General features: G+C 55.1%; 34 non-coding genes across 34 annotated transcripts; 23 read left to right on the top strand and 11 right to left on the bottom strand.

The window, feature by feature from the left end:
- Positions 1-15: 15 nt before the first annotated feature.
- Positions 16-88, top strand: trnat-ugu (transfer RNA threonine (anticodon UGU)). The gene has a single exon. It is a non-coding gene; the product is annotated as a tRNA-Thr (tRNA).
- A 1055-nt stretch (positions 89-1143) lies between these two features.
- Positions 1144-1215, top strand: trnae-cuc (transfer RNA glutamic acid (anticodon CUC)). Its single transcript has one exon. It is a non-coding gene; the product is annotated as a tRNA-Glu (tRNA).
- Positions 1216-1296: 81 nt separating this feature from the next.
- On the bottom strand, positions 1297-1368 carry trnaq-cug (transfer RNA glutamine (anticodon CUG)). Its single transcript has one exon. It is a non-coding gene; the product is annotated as a tRNA-Gln (tRNA).
- A 202-nt stretch (positions 1369-1570) lies between these two features.
- Positions 1571-1643, top strand: trnat-ugu (transfer RNA threonine (anticodon UGU)). The gene has a single exon. It is a non-coding gene; the product is annotated as a tRNA-Thr (tRNA).
- Positions 1644-2698: 1055 nt separating this feature from the next.
- trnae-cuc (transfer RNA glutamic acid (anticodon CUC)) lies at positions 2699-2770 on the top strand. The gene has a single exon. It is a non-coding gene; the product is annotated as a tRNA-Glu (tRNA).
- An 82-nt stretch (positions 2771-2852) lies between these two features.
- trnaq-cug (transfer RNA glutamine (anticodon CUG)) lies at positions 2853-2924 on the bottom strand. Its single transcript has one exon. It is a non-coding gene; the product is annotated as a tRNA-Gln (tRNA).
- A 202-nt stretch (positions 2925-3126) lies between these two features.
- On the top strand, positions 3127-3199 carry trnat-ugu (transfer RNA threonine (anticodon UGU)). The gene has a single exon. It is a non-coding gene; the product is annotated as a tRNA-Thr (tRNA).
- Positions 3200-4254: 1055 nt separating this feature from the next.
- trnae-cuc (transfer RNA glutamic acid (anticodon CUC)) lies at positions 4255-4326 on the top strand. Its single transcript has one exon. It is a non-coding gene; the product is annotated as a tRNA-Glu (tRNA).
- An 81-nt stretch (positions 4327-4407) lies between these two features.
- Positions 4408-4479, bottom strand: trnaq-cug (transfer RNA glutamine (anticodon CUG)). Its single transcript has one exon. It is a non-coding gene; the product is annotated as a tRNA-Gln (tRNA).
- Positions 4480-4681: 202 nt separating this feature from the next.
- trnat-ugu (transfer RNA threonine (anticodon UGU)) lies at positions 4682-4754 on the top strand. The gene has a single exon. It is a non-coding gene; the product is annotated as a tRNA-Thr (tRNA).
- A 1055-nt stretch (positions 4755-5809) lies between these two features.
- trnae-cuc (transfer RNA glutamic acid (anticodon CUC)) lies at positions 5810-5881 on the top strand. The gene has a single exon. It is a non-coding gene; the product is annotated as a tRNA-Glu (tRNA).
- An 81-nt stretch (positions 5882-5962) lies between these two features.
- Positions 5963-6034, bottom strand: trnaq-cug (transfer RNA glutamine (anticodon CUG)). Its single transcript has one exon. It is a non-coding gene; the product is annotated as a tRNA-Gln (tRNA).
- Positions 6035-6236: 202 nt separating this feature from the next.
- trnat-ugu (transfer RNA threonine (anticodon UGU)) lies at positions 6237-6309 on the top strand. Its single transcript has one exon. It is a non-coding gene; the product is annotated as a tRNA-Thr (tRNA).
- A 1055-nt stretch (positions 6310-7364) lies between these two features.
- trnae-cuc (transfer RNA glutamic acid (anticodon CUC)) lies at positions 7365-7436 on the top strand. Its single transcript has one exon. It is a non-coding gene; the product is annotated as a tRNA-Glu (tRNA).
- Positions 7437-7517: 81 nt separating this feature from the next.
- On the bottom strand, positions 7518-7589 carry trnaq-cug (transfer RNA glutamine (anticodon CUG)). Its single transcript has one exon. It is a non-coding gene; the product is annotated as a tRNA-Gln (tRNA).
- A 202-nt stretch (positions 7590-7791) lies between these two features.
- trnat-ugu (transfer RNA threonine (anticodon UGU)) lies at positions 7792-7864 on the top strand. Its single transcript has one exon. It is a non-coding gene; the product is annotated as a tRNA-Thr (tRNA).
- Positions 7865-8919: 1055 nt separating this feature from the next.
- Positions 8920-8991, top strand: trnae-cuc (transfer RNA glutamic acid (anticodon CUC)). The gene has a single exon. It is a non-coding gene; the product is annotated as a tRNA-Glu (tRNA).
- An 81-nt stretch (positions 8992-9072) lies between these two features.
- trnaq-cug (transfer RNA glutamine (anticodon CUG)) lies at positions 9073-9144 on the bottom strand. The gene has a single exon. It is a non-coding gene; the product is annotated as a tRNA-Gln (tRNA).
- Positions 9145-9346: 202 nt separating this feature from the next.
- On the top strand, positions 9347-9419 carry trnat-ugu (transfer RNA threonine (anticodon UGU)). The gene has a single exon. It is a non-coding gene; the product is annotated as a tRNA-Thr (tRNA).
- Positions 9420-10474: 1055 nt separating this feature from the next.
- trnae-cuc (transfer RNA glutamic acid (anticodon CUC)) lies at positions 10475-10546 on the top strand. Its single transcript has one exon. It is a non-coding gene; the product is annotated as a tRNA-Glu (tRNA).
- An 81-nt stretch (positions 10547-10627) lies between these two features.
- On the bottom strand, positions 10628-10699 carry trnaq-cug (transfer RNA glutamine (anticodon CUG)). The gene has a single exon. It is a non-coding gene; the product is annotated as a tRNA-Gln (tRNA).
- Positions 10700-10901: 202 nt separating this feature from the next.
- trnat-ugu (transfer RNA threonine (anticodon UGU)) lies at positions 10902-10974 on the top strand. Its single transcript has one exon. It is a non-coding gene; the product is annotated as a tRNA-Thr (tRNA).
- A 1055-nt stretch (positions 10975-12029) lies between these two features.
- Positions 12030-12101, top strand: trnae-cuc (transfer RNA glutamic acid (anticodon CUC)). The gene has a single exon. It is a non-coding gene; the product is annotated as a tRNA-Glu (tRNA).
- Positions 12102-12183: 82 nt separating this feature from the next.
- trnaq-cug (transfer RNA glutamine (anticodon CUG)) lies at positions 12184-12255 on the bottom strand. The gene has a single exon. It is a non-coding gene; the product is annotated as a tRNA-Gln (tRNA).
- A 202-nt stretch (positions 12256-12457) lies between these two features.
- On the top strand, positions 12458-12530 carry trnat-ugu (transfer RNA threonine (anticodon UGU)). Its single transcript has one exon. It is a non-coding gene; the product is annotated as a tRNA-Thr (tRNA).
- Positions 12531-13585: 1055 nt separating this feature from the next.
- On the top strand, positions 13586-13657 carry trnae-cuc (transfer RNA glutamic acid (anticodon CUC)). The gene has a single exon. It is a non-coding gene; the product is annotated as a tRNA-Glu (tRNA).
- Positions 13658-13738: 81 nt separating this feature from the next.
- Positions 13739-13810, bottom strand: trnaq-cug (transfer RNA glutamine (anticodon CUG)). The gene has a single exon. It is a non-coding gene; the product is annotated as a tRNA-Gln (tRNA).
- A 202-nt stretch (positions 13811-14012) lies between these two features.
- On the top strand, positions 14013-14085 carry trnat-ugu (transfer RNA threonine (anticodon UGU)). The gene has a single exon. It is a non-coding gene; the product is annotated as a tRNA-Thr (tRNA).
- A 1055-nt stretch (positions 14086-15140) lies between these two features.
- trnae-cuc (transfer RNA glutamic acid (anticodon CUC)) lies at positions 15141-15212 on the top strand. Its single transcript has one exon. It is a non-coding gene; the product is annotated as a tRNA-Glu (tRNA).
- An 81-nt stretch (positions 15213-15293) lies between these two features.
- trnaq-cug (transfer RNA glutamine (anticodon CUG)) lies at positions 15294-15365 on the bottom strand. Its single transcript has one exon. It is a non-coding gene; the product is annotated as a tRNA-Gln (tRNA).
- A 202-nt stretch (positions 15366-15567) lies between these two features.
- Positions 15568-15640, top strand: trnat-ugu (transfer RNA threonine (anticodon UGU)). The gene has a single exon. It is a non-coding gene; the product is annotated as a tRNA-Thr (tRNA).
- A 1055-nt stretch (positions 15641-16695) lies between these two features.
- On the top strand, positions 16696-16767 carry trnae-cuc (transfer RNA glutamic acid (anticodon CUC)). Its single transcript has one exon. It is a non-coding gene; the product is annotated as a tRNA-Glu (tRNA).
- Positions 16768-16848: 81 nt separating this feature from the next.
- Positions 16849-16920, bottom strand: trnaq-cug (transfer RNA glutamine (anticodon CUG)). The gene has a single exon. It is a non-coding gene; the product is annotated as a tRNA-Gln (tRNA).
- A 202-nt stretch (positions 16921-17122) lies between these two features.
- trnat-ugu (transfer RNA threonine (anticodon UGU)) lies at positions 17123-17195 on the top strand. The gene has a single exon. It is a non-coding gene; the product is annotated as a tRNA-Thr (tRNA).
- Positions 17196-17256: the final 61 nt, after the last annotated feature.

Raw genomic sequence — 17256 nt, 5'->3', positions numbered from 1 at the left:
GACCTGGAGCCTTGTGGCTCCATAGCTCAGGGGTTAGAGCACTGGTCTTGTAAACCAGGGGTCGCGAGTTCAAATCTCGGTGGGGCCTTTTGCACTCGGGCTGGACTCGGAGCAGGGTCTCCCACTTGTAAAGGGGTATCAGCTGAGGGCCATAGTTGTGTGATTACTGGCAAGCAACAGGGTGTGGTGGCTCTTGACTTCCTCTGTCTCTTGCTTGCTTCCTGTCCCTCACTCACACCCCACGCCCCGGGGACGTCACACCCTGCTGTGTTAATTGATAGGTGCCGAGGAAAACAATGCCAAGCAGGCTGTCGTTGTCCTCATCAAGTCCCGGGCTCCTCCCCGACTGTGTGGGAACTGACGAGCACTTGCGACAAATGCTGCCATTGGACTCCTTGATTAAGAAGGCGGGGGCCCCTGCGTAGATGAAGCAGCAGTTCAGCAGAAGCGCAAGAGAGATTTTCCTGGAGAGCCTTTGCAGACCAGGAAGCAGACACACGGGCTGCTTGTGTTTTCATTGCCCGCCACAGGCTGCTTTGGCATAACGGGCTCGACCTGAGCAGCGCGGGCATCCCGGAGCCATCTTATCGCGGTCTGGTTCTGGCCTTGTGTAGGGAAAGCCTGGCGTCAATATCGAAGATAGTCGTTATTCCGTTCCCCCAGCGGCAAAGTGCTCTCAACTTGGTGTAAGTCTTGTTTTCTTCTTTGTGCTGGGCGATCTGGTTTTCTTTGTGTGTGTGAGTGTTAACCCACCGATGTGTGATGGCTGTAACTCCAGTGATTGTGAAGAATCTTTAGAAATCTTGTACTGCAAGTTTTGTCTGTCAAGCGACACTAGTCTGTATGACACTGAACCTGGTGGGTTTCCCTGTTGTGTCCTTCCAGTCATTCATACCACGGTTCCTCCCCCAGGTGGCTGACCATTGTGTCGCGGAAGCCGTTGTAGCAGTGATTCTTTTGCGGGTTAGATCTAAGTGACGACGGCAGGCGGGGTCGTGTCTTCAACGGGTTACTGCAGTTTTAAGAATCGCTGGTGGACGAGTCTCTGTCTCAATTCAAGATTGCCGAGCTTGGCCCCGCTTTCAGAGCCGACGTCGGTCGCGCTGCGGGCACGCCACAGACGGGAGAGGGCTTTCCTCCGTGTCCCTGGTGGTCTAGTGGTTAGGATTCGGCGCTCTCACCGCCGCGGCCCGGGTTCGATTCCCGGTCAGGGAAGCGTGGCCTTTTTTTTCCCCACCCCGTTTGTTTCAGCGGTAATTCCCGTTTGGCATTCCAGACACCAATTCCACCCACAAAAGGTTCCACCGAGATTTGAACTCGGATCGCTGGATTCAGAGTCCAGAGTGCTAACCATTACACCATGGAACCACACAAGAGCCAGGCCGACTGTCGATTCCCTCGGTGATCTTCGGTGTCTTCCATGGGCCTGTGCAAGACTTCAGCTTCGCCGTGGCGTCCTTTCTCTGCTTTCTCCGCTGTGTAGCTGAGCCGGGCACCGTGTCTCCCTCATGTTGCCAGCTGCTTGACTCGGTACGTTTGTCTGCGCGTGAGTCAGGACCTGGAGCCTTGTGGCTCCATAGCTCAGGGGTTAGAGCACTGGTCTTGTAAACCAGGGGTCGCGAGTTCAAATCTCGCTGGGGCCTTTTGCACTCGGGCTGGACTCGGAGCAGGGTCTCCCACTTGTAAAGGGGTATCAGCTGAGGGCCATAGTTGTGTGATTACTGGCAAGCAACAGGGTGTGGTGGCTCTTGACTTCCTCTGTCTCTTGCTTGCTTCCTGTCCCTCACTCACACCCCACGCCCCGGGGACGTCACACCCTGCTGTGTTAATTGATAGGTGCCGAGGAAAACAATGCCAAGCAGGCTGTCGTTGTCCTCATCAAGTCCCGGGCTCCTCCCCGACTGTGTGGGAACTGACGAGCACTTGCGACAAATGCTGCCATTGGACTCCTTGATTAAGAAGGCGGGGGCCCCTGCGTAGATGAAGCAGCAGTTCAGCAGAAGCGCAAGAGAGATTTTCCTGGAGAGCCTTTGCAGACCAGGAAGCAGACACACGGGCTGCTTGTGTTTTCATTGCCCGCCACAGGCTGCTTTGGCATAACGGGCTCGACCTGAGCAGCGCGGGCATCCCGGAGCCATCTTATCGCGGTCTGGTTCTGGCCTTGTGTAGGGAAAGCCTGGCGTCAATATCGAAGATAGTCGTTATTCCGTTCCCCCAGCGGCAAAGTGCTCTCAACTTGGTGTAAGTCTTGTTTTCTTCTTTGTGCTGGGCGATCTGGTTTTCTTTGTGTGTGTGAGTGTTAACCCACCGATGTGTGATGGCTGTAACTCCAGTGATTGTGAAGAATCTTTAGAAATCTTGTACTGCAAGTTTTGTCTGTCAAGCGACACTAGTCTGTATGACACTGAACCTGGTGGGTTTCCCTGTTGTGTCCTTCCAGTCATTCATACCACGGTTCCTCCCCCAGGTGGCTGACCATTGTGTCGCGGAAGCCGTTGTAGCAGTGATTCTTTTGCGGGTTAGATCTAAGTGACGACGGCAGGCGGGGTCGTGTCTTCAACGGGTTACTGCAGTTTTAAGAATCGCTGGTGGACGAGTCTCTGTCTCAATTCAAGATTGCCGAGCTTGGCCCCGCTTTCAGAGCCGACGTCGGTCGCGCTGCGGGCACGCCACAGACGGGAGAGGGCTTTCCTCCGTGTCCCTGGTGGTCTAGTGGTTAGGATTCGGCGCTCTCACCGCCGCGGCCCGGGTTCGATTCCCGGTCAGGGAAGCGTGGCCTTTTTTTTTCCCCACCCCGTTTGTTTCAGCGGTAATTCCCGTTTGGCATTCCAGACACCAATTCCACCCACAAAAGGTTCCACCGAGATTTGAACTCGGATCGCTGGATTCAGAGTCCAGAGTGCTAACCATTACACCATGGAACCACACAAGAGCCAGGCCGACTGTCGATTCCCTCGGTGATCTTCGGTGTCTTCCATGGGCCTGTGCAAGACTTCAGCTTCGCCGTGGCGTCCTTTCTCTGCTTTCTCCGCTGTGTAGCTGAGCCGGGCACCGTGTCTCCCTCATGTTGCCAGCTGCTTGACTCGGTACGTTTGTCTGCGCGTGAGTCAGGACCTGGAGCCTTGTGGCTCCATAGCTCAGGGGTTAGAGCACTGGTCTTGTAAACCAGGGGTCGCGAGTTCAAATCTCGCTGGGGCCTTTTGCACTCGGGCTGGACTCGGAGCAGGGTCTCCCACTTGTAAAGGGGTATCAGCTGAGGGCCATAGTTGTGTGATTACTGGCAAGCAACAGGGTGTGGTGGCTCTTGACTTCCTCTGTCTCTTGCTTGCTTCCTGTCCCTCACTCACACCCCACGCCCCGGGGACGTCACACCCTGCTGTGTTAATTGATAGGTGCCGAGGAAAACAATGCCAAGCAGGCTGTCGTTGTCCTCATCAAGTCCCGGGCTCCTCCCCGACTGTGTGGGAACTGACGAGCACTTGCGACAAATGCTGCCATTGGACTCCTTGATTAAGAAGGCGGGGGCCCCTGCGTAGATGAAGCAGCAGTTCAGCAGAAGCGCAAGAGAGATTTTCCTGGAGAGCCTTTGCAGACCAGGAAGCAGACACACGGGCTGCTTGTGTTTTCATTGCCCGCCACAGGCTGCTTTGGCATAACGGGCTCGACCTGAGCAGCGCGGGCATCCCGGAGCCATCTTATCGCGGTCTGGTTCTGGCCTTGTGTAGGGAAAGCCTGGCGTCAATATCGAAGATAGTCGTTATTCCGTTCCCCCAGCGGCAAAGTGCTCTCAACTTGGTGTAAGTCTTGTTTTCTTCTTTGTGCTGGGCGATCTGGTTTTCTTTGTGTGTGTGAGTGTTAACCCACCGATGTGTGATGGCTGTAACTCCAGTGATTGTGAAGAATCTTTAGAAATCTTGTACTGCAAGTTTTGACTGTCAAGCGACACTAGTCTGTATGACACTGAACCTGGTGGGTTTCCCTGTTGTGTCCTTCCAGTCATTCATACCACGGTTCCTCCCCCAGGTGGCTGACCATTGTGTCGCGGAAGCCGTTGTAGCAGTGATTCTTTTGCGGGTTAGATCTAAGTGACGACGGCAGGCGGGGTCGTGTCTTCAACGGGTTACTGCAGTTTTAAGAATCGCTGGTGGACGAGTCTCTGTCTCAATTCAAGATTGCCGAGTTTGGCCCCGCTTTCAGAGCCGACGTCGGTCGCGCTGCGGGCACGCCACAGACGGGAGAGGGCTTTCCTCCGTGTCCCTGGTGGTCTAGTGGTTAGGATTCGGCGCTCTCACCGCCGCGGCCCGGGTTCGATTCCCGGTCAGGGAAGCGTGGCCTTTTTTTTCCCCACCCCGTTTGTTTCAGCGGTAATTCCCGTTTGGCATTCCAGACACCAATTCCACCCACAAAAGGTTCCACCGAGATTTGAACTCGGATCGCTGGATTCAGAGTCCAGAGTGCTAACCATTACACCATGGAACCACACAAGAGCCAGCCCGACTGTCGATTCCCTCGGTGATCTTCGGTGTCTTCCATGGGCCTGTGCAAGACTTCAGCTTCGCCGTGGCGTCCTTTCTCTGCTTTCTCCGCTGTGTAGCTGAGCCGGGCACCGTGTCTCCCTCATGTTGCCAGCTGCTTGACTCGGTACGTTTGTCTGCGCGTGAGTCAGGACCTGGAGCCTTGTGGCTCCATAGCTCAGGGGTTAGAGCACTGGTCTTGTAAACCAGGGGTTGCGAGTTCAAATCTCGCTGGGGCCTTTTGCACTCGGGCTGGACTCGGAGCAGGGTCTCCCACTTGTAAAGGGGTATCAGCTGAGGGCCATAGTTGTGTGATTACTGGCAAGCAACAGGGTGTGGTGGCTCTTGACTTCCTCTGTCTCTTGCTTGCTTCCTGTCCCTCACTCACACCCCACGCCCCGGGGACGTCACACCCTGCTGTGTTAATTGATAGGTGCCGAGGAAAACAATGCCAAGCAGGCTGTCGTTGTCCTCATCAAGTCCAGGTCTCCTCCCCGACTGTGTGGGAACTGACGAGCACTTGCGACAAATGCTGCCATTGGACTCCTTGATTAAGAAGGCGGGGGCCCCTGCGTAGATGAAGCAGCAGTTCAGCAGAAGCGCAAGAGAGATTTTCCTGGAGAGCCTTTGCAGACCAGGAAGCAGACACACGGGCTGCTTGTGTTTTCATTGCCCGCCACAGGCTGCTTTGGCATAACGGGCTCGACCTGAGCAGCGCGGGCATCCCGGAGCCATCTTATCGCGGTCTGGTTCTGGCCTTGTGTAGGGAAAGCCTGGCGTCAATATCGAAGATAGTCGTTATTCCGTTCCCCCAGCGGCAAAGTGCTCTCAACTTGGTGTAAGTCTTGTTTTCTTCTTTGTGCTGGGCGATCTGGTTTTCTTTGTGTGTGTGAGTGTTAACCCACCGATGTGTGATGGCTGTAACTCCAGTGATTGTGAAGAATCTTTAGAAATCTTGTACTGCAAGTTTTGTCTGTCAAGCGACACTAGTCTGTATGACACTGAACCTGGTGGGTTTCCCTGTTGTGTCCTTCCAGTCATTCATACCACGGTTCCTCCCCCAGGTGGCTGACCATTGTGTCGCGGAAGCCGTTGTAGCAGTGATTCTTTTGCGGGTTAGATCTAAGTGACGACGGCAGGCGGGGTCGTGTCTTCAACGGGTTACTGCAGTTTTAAGAATCGCTGGTGGACGAGTCTCTGTCTCAATTCAAGATTGCCGAGCTTGGCCCCGCTTTCAGAGCCGACTTCGGTCGCGCTGCGGGCACGCCACAGACGGGAGAGGGCTTTCCTCCGTGTCCCTGGTGGTCTAGTGGTTAGGATTCGGCGCTCTCACCGCCGCGGCCCGGGTTCGATTCCCGGTCAGGGAAGCGTGGCCTTTTTTTTCCCCACCCCGTTTGTTTCAGCGGTAATTCCCGTTTGGCATTCCAGACACCAATTCCACCCACAAAAGGTTCCACCGAGAGTTGAACTCGGATCGCTGGATTCAGAGTCCAGAGTGCTAACCATTACACCATGGAACCACACAAGAGCCAGACCGACTGTCGATTCCCTCGGTGATCTTCGGTGTCTTCCATGGGCCTGTGCAAGACTTCAGCTTCGCCGTGGCGTCCTTTCTCTGCTTTCTCCGCTGTGTAGCTGAGCCGGGCACCGTGTCTCCCTCATGTTGCCAGCTGCTTGACTCGGTACGTTTGTCTGCGCGTGAGTCAGGACCTGGAGCCTTGTGGCTCCATAGCTCAGGGGTTAGAGCACTGGTCTTGTAAACCAGGGGTTGCGAGTTCAAATCTCGCTGGGGCCTTTTGCACTCGGGCTGGACTCGGAGCAGGGTCTCCCACTTGTAAAGGGGTATCAGCTGAGGGCCATAGTTGTGTGATTACTGGCAAGCAACAGGGTGTGGTGGCTCTTGACTTCCTCTGTCTCTTGCTTGCTTCCTGTCCCTCACTCACACCCCACGCCCCGGGGACGTCACACCCTGCTGTGTTAATTGATAGGTGCCGAGGAAAACAATGCCAAGCAGGCTGTCGTTGTCCTCATCAAGTCCAGGGCTCCTCCCCGACTGTGTGGGAACTGACGAGCACTTGCGACAAATGCTGCCATTGGACTCCTTGATTAAGAAGGCGGGGGCCCCTGCGTAGATGAAGCAGCAGTTCAGCAGAAGCGCAAGAGAGATTTTCCTGGAGAGCCTTTGCAGACCAGGAAGCAGACACACGGGCTGCTTGTGTTTTCATTGCCCGCCACAGGCTGCTTTGGCATAACGGGCTCGACCTGAGCAGCGCGGGCATCCCGGAGCCATCTTATCGCGGTCTGGTTCTGGCCTTGTGTAGGGAAAGCCTGGCGTCAATATCGAAGATAGTCGTTATTCCGTTCCCCCAGCGGCAAAGTGCTCTCAACTTGGTGTAAGTCTTGTTTTCTTCTTTGTGCTGGGCGATCTGGTTTTCTTTGTGTGTGTGAGTGTTAACCCACCGATGTGTGATGGCTGTAACTCCAGTGATTGTGAAGAATCTTTAGAAATCTTGTACTGCAAGTTTTGTCTGTCAAGCGACACTAGTCTGTATGACACTGAACCTGGTGGGTTTCCCTGTTGTGTCCTTCCAGTCATTCATACCACGGTTCCTCCCCCAGGTGGCTGACCATTGTGTCGCGGAAGCCGTTGTAGCAGTGATTCTTTTGCGGGTTAGATCTAAGTGACGACGGCAGGCGGGGTCGTGTCTTCAACGGGTTACTGCAGTTTTAAGAATCGCTGGTGGACGAGTCTCTGTCTCAGTTCAAGATTGCCGAGCTTGGCCCCGCTTTCAGAGCCGACGTCGGTCGCGCTGCGGGCACGCCACAGACAGGAGAGGGCTTTCCTCCGTGTCCCTGGTGGTTTAGTGGTTAGGATTCGGCGCTCTCACCGCCGCGGCCCGGGTTCGATTCCCGGTCAGGGAAGCGTGGCCTTTTTTTTCCCCACCCCGTTTGTTTCAGCGGTAATTCCCGTTTGGCATTCCAGACACCAATTCCACCCACAAAAGGTTCCACCGAGATTTGAACTCGGATCGCTGGATTCAGAGTCCAGAGTGCTAACCATTACACCATGGAACCACACAAGAGCCAGGCCGACTGTCGATTCCCTCGGTGATCTTCGGTGTCTTCCATGGGCCTGTGCAAGACTTCAGCTTCGCCGTGGCGTCCTTTCTCTGCTTTCTCCGCTGTGTAGCTGAGCCGGGCACCGTGTCTCCCTCATGTTGCCAGCTGCTTGACTCGGTACGTTTGTCTGCGCGTGAGTCAGGACCTGGAGCCTTGTGGCTCCATAGCTCAGGGGTTAGAGCACTGGTCTTGTAAACCAGGGGTCGCGAGTTCAAATCTCGCTGGGGCCTTTTGCACTCGGGCTGGACTCGGAGCAGGGTCTCCCACTTGTAAAGGGGTATCAGCTGAGGGCCATAGTTGTGTGATTACTGGCAAGCAACAGGGTGTGGTGGCTCTTGACTTCCTCTGTCTCTTGCTTGCTTCCTGTCCCTCACTCACACCCCACGCCCCGGGGACGTCACACCCTGCTGTGTTAATTGATAGGTGCCGAGGAAAACAATGCCAAGCAGGCTGTCGTTGTCCTCATCAAGTCCCGGGCTCCTCCCCGACTGTGTGGGAACTGACGAGCACTTGCGACAAATGCTGCCATTGGACTCCTTGATTAAGAAGGCGGGGGCCCCTGCGTAGATGAAGCAGCAGTTCAGCAGAAGCGCAAGAGAGATTTTCCTGGAGAGCCTTTGCAGACCAGGAAGCAGACACACGGGCTGCTTGTGTTTTCATTGCCCGCCACAGGCTGCTTTGGCATAACGGGCTCGACCTGAGCAGCGCGGGCATCCCGGAGCCATCTTATCGCGGTCTGGTTCTGGCCTTGTGTAGGGAAAGCCTGGCGTCAATATCGAAGATAGTCGTTATTCCGTTCCCCCAGCGGCAAAGTGCTCTCAACTTGGTGTAAGTCTTGTTTTCTTCTTTGTGCTGGGCGATCTGGTTTTCTTTGTGTGTGTGAGTGTTAACCCACCGATGTGTGATGGCTGTAACTCCAGTGATTGTGAAGAATCTTTAGAAATCTTGTACTGCAAGTTTTGTCTGTCAAGCGACACTAGTCTGTATGACACTGAACCTGGTGGGTTTCCCTGTTGTGTCCTTCCAGTCATTCATACCACGGTTCCTCCCCCAGGTGGCTGACCATTGTGTCGCGGAAGCCGTTGTAGCAGTGATTCTTTTGCGGGTTAGATCTAAGTGACGACGGCAGGCGGGGTCGTGTCTTCAACGGGTTACTGCAGTTTTAAGAATCGCTGGTGGACGAGTCTCTGTCTCAATTCAAGATTGCCGAGCTTGGCCCCGCTTTCAGAGCCGACGTCGGTCGCGCTGCGGGCACGCCACAGACGGGAGAGGGCTTTCCTCCGTGTCCCTGGTGGTCTAGTGGTTAGGATTTGGCGCTCTCACCGCCGCGGCCCGGGTTCGATTCCCGGTCAGGGAAGCGTGGCCTTTTTTTTCCCCACCCCGTTTGTTTCAGCGGTAATTCCCGTTTGGCATTCCAGACACCAATTCCACCCACAAAAGGTTCCACCGAGATTTGAACTCGGATCGCTGGATTCAGAGTCCAGAGTGCTAACCATTACACCATGGAACCACACAAGAGCCAGGCCGACTGTCGATTCCCTCGGTGATCTTCGGTGTCTTCCATGGGCCTGTGCAAGACTTCAGCTTCGCCGTGGCGTCCTTTCTCTGCTTTCTCCACTGTGTAGCTGAGCCGGGCACCGTGTCTCCCTCATGTTGCCAGCTGCTTGACTCGGTACGTTTGTCTGCGCGTGAGTCAGGACCTGGAGCCTTGTGGCTCCATAGCTCAGGGGTTAGAGCACTGGTCTTGTAAACCAGGTGTCGCGAGTTCAAATCTTGTTGGGGCCTTTTGCACTCGGGCTGGACTCGGAGCAGGGTCTCCCACTTGTAAAGGGGTATCAGCTGAGGGCCATAGTTGTGTGATTACTGGCAAGCAACAGGGTGTGGTGGCTCTTGACTTCCTCTGTCTCTTGCTTGCTTCCTGTCCCTCACTCACACCCCACGCCCCGGGGACGTCACACCCTGCTGTGTTAATTGATAGGTGCCGAGGAAAACAATGCCAAGCAGGCTGTCGTTGTCCTCATCAAGTCCCGGGCTCCTCCCCGACTGTGTGGGAACTGACGAGCACTTGCGACAAATGCTGCCATTGGACTCCTTGATTAAGAAGGCGGGGGCCCCTGCGTAGATGAAGCAGCAGTTCAGCAGAAGCGCAAGAGAGATTTTCCTGGAGAGCCTTTGCAGACCAGGAAGCAGACACACGGGCTGCTTGTGTTTTCATTGCCCGCCACAGGCTGCTTTGGCATAACGGGCTCGACCTGAGCAGCGCGGGCATCCCGGAGCCATCTTATCGCGGTCTGGTTCTGGCCTTGTGTAGGGAAAGCCTGGCGTCAATATCGAAGATAGTCGTTATTCCGTTCCCCCAGCGGCAAAGTGCTCTCAACTTGGTGTAAGTCTTGTTTTCTTCTTTGTGCTGGGCGATCTGGTTTTCTTTGTGTGTGTGAGTGTTAACCCACCGATGTGTGATGGCTGTAACTCCAGTGATTGTGAAGAATCTTTAGAAATCTTGTACTGCAAGTTTTGTCTGTCAAGCGACACTAGTCTGTATGACACTGAACCTGGTGGGTTTCCCTGTTGTGTCCTTCCAGTCATTCATACCACGGTTCCTCCCCCAGGTGGCTGACCATTGTGTCGCGGAAGCCGTTGTAGCAGTGATTCTTTTGCGGGTTAGATCTAAGTGACGACGGCAGGCGGGGTCGTGTCTTCAACGGGTTACTGCAGTTTTAAGAATCGCTGGTGGACGAGTCTCTGTCTCAATTCAAGATTGCCGAGCTTGGCCCCGCTTTCAGAGCCGACGTCGGTCGCGCTGCGGGCACGCCACAGACGGGAGAGGGCTTTCCTCCGTGTCCCTGGTGGTCTAGTGGTTAGGATTCGGCGCTCTCACCGCCGCGGCCCGGGTTCGATTCCCGGTCAGGGAAGCGTGGCCTTTTTTTTCCCCACCCCGTTTGTTTCAGTGGTAATTCCCGTTTGGCATTCCAGACACCAATTCCACCCACAAAAGGTTCCACCGAGATTTGAACTCGGATCGCTGGATTCAGAGTCCAGAGTGCTAACCATTACACCATGGAACCACACAAGAGCCAGGCCGACTGTCGATTCCCTCGGTGATCTTCGGTGTCTTCCATGGGCCTGTGCAAGACTTCAGCTTCGCCGTGGCGTCCTTTCTCTGCTTTCTCCGCTGTGTAGCTGAGCCGGGCACCGTGTCTCCCTCATGTTGCCAGCTGCTTGACTCGGTACGTTTGTCTGCGCGTGAGTCAGGACCTGGAGCCTTGTGGCTCCATAGCTCAGGGGTTAGAGCACTGGTCTTGTAAACCAGGGGTCGCGAGTTCAAATCTCGCTGGGGCCTTTTGCACTCGGGCTGGACTCGGAGCAGGGTCTCCCACTTGTAAAGGGGTATCAGCTGAGGGCCATAGTTGTGTGATTACTGGCAAGCAACAGGGTGTGGTGGCTCTTGACTTCCTCTGTCTCTTGCTTGCTTCCTGTCCCTCACTCACACCCCACGCCCCGGGGACGTCACACCCTGCTGTGTTAATTGATAGGTGCCGAGGAAAACAATGCCAAGCAGGCTGTCGTTGTCCTCATCAAGTCCCGGGCTCCTCCCCGACTGTGTGGGAACTGACGAGCACTTGCGACAAATGCTGCCATTGGACTCCTTGATTAAGAAGGCGGGGGCCCCTGCGTAGATGAAGCAGCAGTTCAGCAGAAGCGCAAGAGAGATTTTCCTGGAGAGCCTTTGCAGACCAGGAAGCAGACACACGGGCTGCTTGTGTTTTCATTGCCCGCCACAGGCTGCTTTGGCATAACGGGCTCGACCTGAGCAGCGCGGGCATCCCGGAGCCATCTTATCGCGGTCTGGTTCTGGCCTTGTGTAGGGAAAGCCTGGCGTCAATATCGAAGATAGTCGTTATTCCGTTCCCCCAGCGGCAAAGTGCTCTCAACTTGGTGTAAGTCTTGTTTTCTTCTTTGTGCTGGGCGATCTGGTTTTCTTTGTGTGTGTGAGTGTTAACCCACCGATGTGTGATGGCTGTAACTCCAGTGATTGTGAAGAATCTTTAGAAATCTTGTACTGCAAGTTTTGTCTGTCAAGCGACACTAGTCTGTATGACACTGAACCTGGTGGGTTTCCCTGTTGTGTCCTTCCAGTCATTCATACCACGGTTCCTCCCCCAGGTGGCTGACCATTGTGTCGCGGAAGCCGTTGTAGCAGTGATTCTTTTGCGGGTTAGATCTAAGTGACGACGGCAGGCGGGGTCGTGTCTTCAACGGGTTACTGCAGTTTTAAGAATCGCTGGTGGACGAGTCTCTGTCTCAATTCAAGATTGCCGAGCTTGGCCCCGCTTTCAGAGCCGACGTCGGTCGCGCTGCGGGCACGCCACAGACGGGAGAGGGCTTTCCTCCGTGTCCCTGGTGGTCTAGTGGTTAGGATTCGGCGCTCTCACCGCCGCGGCCCGGGTTCGATTCCCGGTCAGGGAAGCGTGGCCTTTTTTTTTCCCCACCCCGTTTGTTTCAGCGGTAATTCCCGTTTGGCATTCCAGACACCAATTCCACCCACAAAAGGTTCCACCGAGATTTGAACTCGGATCGCTGGATTCAGAGTCCAGAGTGCTAACCATTACACCATGGAACCACACAAGAGCCAGGCCGACTGTCGATTCCCTCGGTGATCTTCGGTGTCTTCCATGGGCCTGTGCAAGACTTCAGCTTCGCCGTGGCGTCCTTTCTCTGCTTTCTCCGCTGTGTAGCTGAGCCGGGCACCGTGTCTCCCTCATGTTGCCAGCTGCTTGACTCGGTACGTTTGTCTGCGCGTGAGTCAGGACCTGGAGCCTTGTGGCTCCATAGCTCAGGGGTTAGAGCACTGGTCTTGTAAACCAGGGGTCGCGAGTTCAAATCTCGCTGGGGCCTTTTGCACTCGGGCTGGACTCGGAGCAGGGTCTCCCACTTGTAAAGGGGTATCAGCTGAGGGCCATAGTTGTGTGATTACTGGCAAGCAACAGGGTGTGGTGGCTCTTGACTTCCTCTGTCTCTTGCTTGCTTCCTGTCCCTCACTCACACCCCACGCCCCGGGGACGTCACACCCTTCTGTGTTAATTGATAGGTGCCGAGGAAAACAATGCCAAGCAGGCTGTCGTTGTCCTCATCAAGTCCCGGGCTCCTCCCCGACTGTGTGGGAACTGACGAGCACTTGCGACAAATGCTGCCATTGGACTCCTTGATTAAGAAGGCGGGGGCCCCTGCGTAGATGAAGCAGCAGTTCAGCAGAAGCGCAAGAGAGATTTTCCTGGAGAGCCTTTGCAGACCAGGAAGCAGACACACGGGCTGCTTGTGTTTTCATTGCCCGCCACAGGCTGCTTTGGCATAACGGGCTCGACCTGAGCAGCGCGGGCATCCCGGAGCCATCTTATCGCGGTCTGGTTCTGGCCTTGTGTAGGGAAAGCCTGGCGTCAATATCGAAGATAGTCGTTATTCCGTTCCCCCAGCGGCAAAGTGCTCTCAACTTGGTGTAAGTCTTGTTTTCTTCTTTGTGCTGGGCGATCTGGTTTTCTTTGTGTGTGTGAGTGTTAACCCACCGATGTGTGATGGCTGTAACTCCAGTGATTGTGAAGAATCTTTAGAAATCTTGTACTGCAAGTTTTGTCTGTCAAGCGACACTAGTCTGTATGACACTGAACCTGGTGGGTTTCCCTGTTGTGTCCTTCCAGTCATTCATACCACGGTTCCTCCCCCAGGTGGCTGACCATTGTGTCGCGGAAGCCGTTGTAGCAGTGATTCTTTTGCGGGTTAGATCTAAGTGACGACGGCAGGCGGGGTCGTGTCTTCAACGGGTTACTGCAGTTTTAAGAATCGCTGGTGGACGAGTCTCTGTCTCAATTCAAGATTGCCGAGTTTGGCCCCGCTTTCAGAGCCGACGTCGGTCGCGCTGCGGGCACGCCACAGACGGGAGAGGGCTTTCCTCCGTGTCCCTGGTGGTCTAGTGGTTAGGATTCGGCGCTCTCACCGCCGCGGCCCGGGTTCGATTCCCGGTCAGGGAAGCGTGGCCTTTTTTTTCCCCACCCCGTTTGTTTCAGCGGTAATTCCCGTTTGGCATTCCAGACACCAATTCCACCCACAAAAGGTTCCACCGAGATTTGAACTCGGATCGCTGGATTCAGAGTCCAGAGTGCTAACCATTACACCATGGAACCACACAAGAGCCAGGCCGACTGTCGATTCCCTCGGTGATCTTCGGTGTCTTCCATGGGCCTGTGCAAGACTTCAGCTTCGCCGTGGCGTCCTTTCTCTGCTTTCTCCGCTGTGTAGCTGAGCCGGGCACCGTGTCTCCCTCATGTTGCCAGCTGCTTGACTCGGTACGTTTGTCTGCGCGTGAGTCAGGACCTGGAGCCTTGTGGCTCCATAGCTCAGGGGTTAGAGCACTGGTCTTGTAAACCAGGGGTTGCGAGTTCAAATCTCGCTGGGGCCTTTTGCACTCGGGCTGGACTCGGAGCAGGGTCTCCCACTTGTAAAGGGGTATCAGCTGAGGGCCATAGTTGTGTGATTACTGGCAAGCAACAGGGTGTGGTGGCTCTTGACTTCCTCTGTCTCTTGCTTGCTTCCTGTCCCTCACTCACACCCCACGCCCCGGGGACGTCACACCCTGCTGTGTTAATTGATAGGTGCCGAGGAAAACAATGCCAAGCAGGCTGTCGTTGTCCTCATCAAGTCCAGGTCTCCTCCCCGACTGTGTGGGAACTGACGAGCACTTGCGACAAATGCTGCCATTGGACTCCTTGATTAAGAAGGCGGGGGCCCCTGCGTACATGAAGCAGCAGTTCAGCAGAAGCGCAAGAGAGATTTTCCTGGAGAGCCTTTGCAGACCAGGAAGCAGACACACGGGCTGCTTGTGTTTTCATTGCCCGCCACAGGCTGCTTTGGCATAACGGGCTCGACCTGAGCAGCGCGGGCATCCCGGAGCCATCTTATCGCGGTCTGGTTCTGGCCTTGTGTAGGGAAAGCCTGGCGTCAATATCGAAGATAGTCGTTATTCCGTTCCCCCAGCGGCAAAGTGCTCTCAACTTGGTGTAAGTCTTGTTTTCTTCTTTGTGCTGGGCGATCTGGTTTTCTTTGTGTGTGTGAGTGTTAACCCACCGATGTGTGATGGCTGTAACTCCAGTGATTGTGAAGAATCTTTAGAAATCTTGTACTGCAAGTTTTGTCTGTCAAGCGACACTAGTCTGTATGACACTGAACCTGGTGGGTTTCCCTGTTGTGTCCTTCCAGTCATTCATACCACGGTTCCTCCCCCAGGTGGCTGACCATTGTGTCGCGGAAGCCGTTGTAGCAGTGATTCTTTTGCGGGTTAGATCTAAGTGACGACGGCAGGCGGGGTCGTGTCTTCAACGGGTTACTGCAGTTTTAAGAATCGCTGGTGGACGAGTCTCTGTCTCAATTCAAGATTGCCGAGCTTGGCCCCGCTTTCAGAGCCGACTTCGGTCGCGCTGCGGGCACGCCACAGACGGGAGAGGGCTTTCCTCCGTGTCCCTGGTGGTCTAGTGGTTAGGATTCGGCGCTCTCACCGCCGCGGCCCGGGTTCGATTCCCGGTCAGGGAAGCGTGGCCTTTTTTTTCCCCACCCCGTTTGTTTCAGCGGTAATTCCCGTTTGGCATTCCAGACACCAATTCCACCCACAAAAGGTTCCACCGAGAGTTGAACTCGGATCGCTGGATTCAGAGTCCAGAGTGCTAACCATTACACCATGGAACCACACAAGAGCCAGACCGACTGTCGATTCCCTCGGTGATCTTCGGTGTCTTCCATGGGCCTGTGCAAGACTTCAGCTTCGCCGTGGCGTCCTTTCTCTGCTTTCTCCGCTGTGTAGCTGAGCCGGGCACCGTGTCTCCCTCATGTTGCCAGCTGCTTGACTCGGTACGTTTGTCTGCGCGTGAGTCAGGACCTGGAGCCTTGTGGCTCCATAGCTCAGGGGTTAGAGCACTGGTCTTGTAAACCAGGGGTTGCGAGTTCAAATCTCGCTGGGGCCTTTTGCACTCGGGCTGGACTCGGAGCAGGGTCTCCCACTTGTAAAGGGGTATCAGCTGAGGGCCATAGTTGTGTGATTACTGGCAAGCAACAGGGTGTGGTGGCTCTTGACTTCCTCTGTCTCTTGCTTGCTTCCTGTCCCTCACTCACACCCCACGCCCCGGGGACGTCACACCCTGCTGTGTTAATTGATAGGTGCCGAGGAAAACAATGCCAAGCAGGCTGTCGTTGTCCTCATCAAGTCCAGGGCTCCTCCCCGACTGTGTGGGAACTGACGAGCACTTGCGACAAATGCTGCCATTGGACTCCTTGATTAAGAAGGCGGGGGCCCCTGCGTAGATGAAGCAGCAGTTCAGCAGAAGCGCAAGAGAGATTTTCCTGGAGAGCCTTTGCAGACCAGGAAGCAGACACACGGGCTGCTTGTGTTTTCATTGCCCGCCACAGGCTGCTTTGGCATAACGGGCTCGACCTGAGCAGCGCGGGCATCCCGGAGCCATCTTATCGCGGTCTGGTTCTGGCCTTGTGTAGGGAAAGCCTGGCGTCAATATCGAAGATAGTCGTTATTCCGTTCCCCCAGCGGCAAAGTGCTCTCAACTTGGTGTAAGTCTTGTTTTCTTCTTTGTGCTGGGCGATCTGGTTTTCTTTGTGTGTGTGAGTGTTAACCCACCGATGTGTGATGGCTGTAACTCCAGTGATTGTGAAGAATCTTTAGAAATCTTGTACTGCAAGTTTTGTCTGTCAAGCGACACTAGTCTGTATGACACTGAACCTGGTGGGTTTCCCTGTTGTGTCCTTCCAGTCATTCATACCACGGTTCCTCCCCCAGGTGGCTGACCATTGTGTCGCGGAAGCCGTTGTAGCAGTGATTCTTTTGCGGGTTAGATCTAAGTGACGACGGCAGGCGGGGTCGTGTCTTCAACGGGTTACTGCAGTTTTAAGAATCGCTGGTGGACGAGTCTCTGTCTCAATTCAAGATTGCCGAGCTTGGCCCCGCTTTCAGAGCCGACTTCGGTCGCGCTGCGGGCACGCCACAGACGGGAGAGGGCTTTCCTCCGTGTCCCTGGTGGTCTAGTGGTTAGGATTCGGCGCTCTCACCGCCGCGGCCCGGGTTCGATTCCCGGTCAGGGAAGCGTGGCCTTTTTTTTCCCCACCCCGTTTGTTTCAGCGGTAATTCCCGTTTGGCATTCCAGACACCAATTCCACCCACAAAAGGTTCCACCGAGAGTTGAACTCGGATCGCTGGATTCAGAGTCCAGAGTGCTAACCATTACACCATGGAACCACACAAGAGCCAGACCGACTGTCGATTCCCTCGGTGATCTTCGGTGTCTTCCATGGGCCTGTGCAAGACTTCAGCTTCGCCGTGGCGTCCTTTCTCTGCTTTCTCCGCTGTGTAGCTGAGCCGGGCACCGTGTCTCCCTCATGTTGCCAGCTGCTTGACTCGGTACGTTTGTCTGCGCGTGAGTCAGGACCTGGAGCCTTGTGGCTCCATAGCTCAGGGGTTAGAGCACTGGTCTTGTAAACCAGGGGTTGCGAGTTCAAATCTCGCTGGGGCCTTTTGCACTCGGGCTGGACTCGGAGCAGGGTCTCCCACTTGTAAAGGGGTATCAGCTGAGGG

The sequence above is a fragment of the Lepisosteus oculatus genome, chromosome 6, assembly GCF_040954835.1.
Source record: "Lepisosteus oculatus isolate fLepOcu1 chromosome 6, fLepOcu1.hap2, whole genome shotgun sequence".
Lineage (NCBI taxonomy): Eukaryota > Metazoa > Chordata > Actinopteri > Semionotiformes > Lepisosteidae > Lepisosteus > Lepisosteus oculatus.
Note: the sequence above shows the minus strand (reverse complement) of the source record. Positions and strands in the feature narration are given on the sequence as shown.